The sequence below is a fragment of the Ammodytes marinus genome (genome assembly GCF_949987685.1).
Source record: "Ammodytes marinus genome assembly, chromosome: 21".
Taxonomy (NCBI): Eukaryota; Metazoa; Chordata; class Actinopteri; order Uranoscopiformes; family Ammodytidae; genus Ammodytes; species Ammodytes marinus.
In genome coordinates this window covers 24,701,211-24,703,710 of record NC_137225.1, presented here as the reverse complement: position 1 = coordinate 24,703,710, position 2,500 = coordinate 24,701,211, and the positions used below count along the sequence as shown (strand labels likewise).

The following is a 2,500-nucleotide window of genomic DNA, read 5'->3' as shown; positions in this document are numbered from 1 at the left end:
CTACAAAGTTCTAGAATGCAACGCTCCCTGGGTAACCCCACCCCTTTTGAATAATAACAGAAGCTACAGTGGCCTTCAAGGACAAGAACAATTCTAAATTTTAAACAATGCACCTGATGACATTCCAACTATGACACTTTCAAGATGGCGGCACTAGGCCTTGGTCCAAAATATGCAGAAATATGGACATATGAGACCCTTTCTAAGGGAAAAAATAATAATAAAAAAAAAAAAATTCAGCTATTATGCACTAAATTAAATGTCTTTATGGATATTATAATTACTTTCTACAAAATCTGCTAGGAAATAAAACCCAAAATTCTACACACTGCAGGTTTAAACTGTGTGCCCGCTGAAAAAATAGCCAGTGTAAGTACACAGCCTGGCATGTTGTTAGCTACGGTGGCCTATTTTCTTTGTATACCTGTTTGTGGCTCACACTTATTTTGACGTCAATTTCAGTATGTTGTGGGTTGTGTATGCGATTTTGTGTATGGGTTACTTTTCCTACTCAACCGGCCCACAATGCATTGCGTCTTTTCAAACGACATGGAAGGATTTTTTCTAATAGCCTACTTCATTGCTTCTGTATACTTCAGTGTAAACGGTCCAACAAACCTCACATACACAATGGATGGTTAAGTAGACAGTATGGAGTATATACTGTACATGTTGAGTATGTAGGAGGGAGGATGTTAGTAGGGCTTTTAGTATGTAGTATATACATGTTGAGTATGTAGAAGGGAGGACGTTAGTAGGGCTTTTAGTATGTAGTATATACATGTTGAGTATGTAGGAGGGAGGATGTTAGTAGGGCTTTTAGTATGTAGTATATTCATGTTGAGTATGTAGGAGGGAGGATGTTAGTAGGGCTTTTAGTATGTAGTATATACATGTTGAGTATGTAGGAGGGAGGACGTTATTAGGGCTTTTCGAACAATGTCACAATCAGAGAAGCTACAGATGATATGTTGAGCTTGACATTTCCTTCTCAAATTCTTGTAAACAGAAAATTCTCCCCTCTTCATCCACTCAGTTTTTTTTTTAACCTTTATTTCTACAGGTAAATCCCATTGAGACCAAAGACTCTTTTTCAAGGGAGACCTGTTTTCCTTTCCCATGTTACCATTCACACACACATACATACACCGATAGCAGCAGGCTAACTATCAACATTCACACGAGGCAAGGTGGGTGAAGTGTCTTGCCCAAGGACACAACAACTATGACACAGGTGGCAGGGCGGGGATCGAACCTCCAACCTTTTGATCATCGGCCGACCCGCTCTACCAACTGAGCCACAGTCGCCCCTGTTGCTTTCTGATTCCCTCCTCAACAGATTGACTAGTTTGCTCAGTTGCCATGGGAATGTAGGCTAAGAAATGTCCAAAAACAGTTTGTCAGACTACTGGAAATATCCACATTTCCATGGTTACTGGGAGGACTCCATCTGCTAATGAGGACTGCGTGAGACGAGACGGTGTGGATCATCTGGCAGCATCTGAAGTCTTCCTGCATCCACACTATTCGCACTTTACTTTAGTATTACCATGTAATCACCTGGTCAATGATCAAACTCCTTCGTGATTTTCTCTACTTATGACATCTATTGCAGTATGTCCGTCCTGGGAGAGGGATCCCTTACCATCCACAAGATGGTACCCGCCCCCCAGCACCCAATACTAGTGGAGGAGTTCAGAAAAATCCCAAAAAATGTATCAGTTGTTCTACTTATAAGAAAAAACAAGTACACACACACACAGACACACACACACTCCCACACACACACTCCCACACACACCCACACCCAAACACCCACCCACACACTCCCACACACACACACCCACACACACACACCCCCCCCCCCCCACACACACACACACACACACACACACACACACACACAGACACACACTGCTTTTGTGCCAGTGACAGATATGCACCAGCTGGACAGTTACTCCTACCTTGTATCTTCTCTTTATCGTCACGACGATCGTTTGCCAAATTCAGACGGGAGCCTTGAGAGAGGGGGGGGGGGGGGGGGGGGGGAATGAAGACAGTAGTTTAGTATGCAGTCTCTCTTTTATTTTATTTTATTTTATTTTATTTTATTTTATTTTATTTTATTTTATTTTATTTTATTTTATTTTATTTTATTTTATTTTATTTTATTTTATTTTATTTTATTTTATTTTATTTTATTTTATTTAACCTGCAGTGTGTAGAATTTTGGGTTTTATTTCCTAGCAGATTTTGTAGAAAGTAATTATAATATCCATAAGTACATTTAATTTAGTGCATTAATAGCTGAAAAAACAATTTTTTAATTATTATTTTTCCCCTTAGAAAGGGTCTCATATATGTCCATATTTCTGCATATTTTGGACCAAGGCCTAGTGCCGCCATCTTGAAAGTGTCATAGTTGGAATGTCATCAGGTACATTGTTTAAAATTTAGAATTGTTCTTGTCCTTGAAGGCCACTGTAGCGAAAGGGTTTTA

The 2,500-nt window shown here is 39.7% G+C and overlaps 1 protein-coding gene across 1 annotated transcript in view; it reads right to left on the bottom strand.

The window, feature by feature from the left end:
* Positions 1-2,500, bottom strand: part of map7d2b (MAP7 domain containing 2b) — a gene marked incomplete at its 5' end in the record, with an annotated part of 55,943 nt that overhangs the window by 48,298 nt on the left and 5,145 nt on the right. The gene's annotated exons all lie outside the window — the stretch shown is intronic.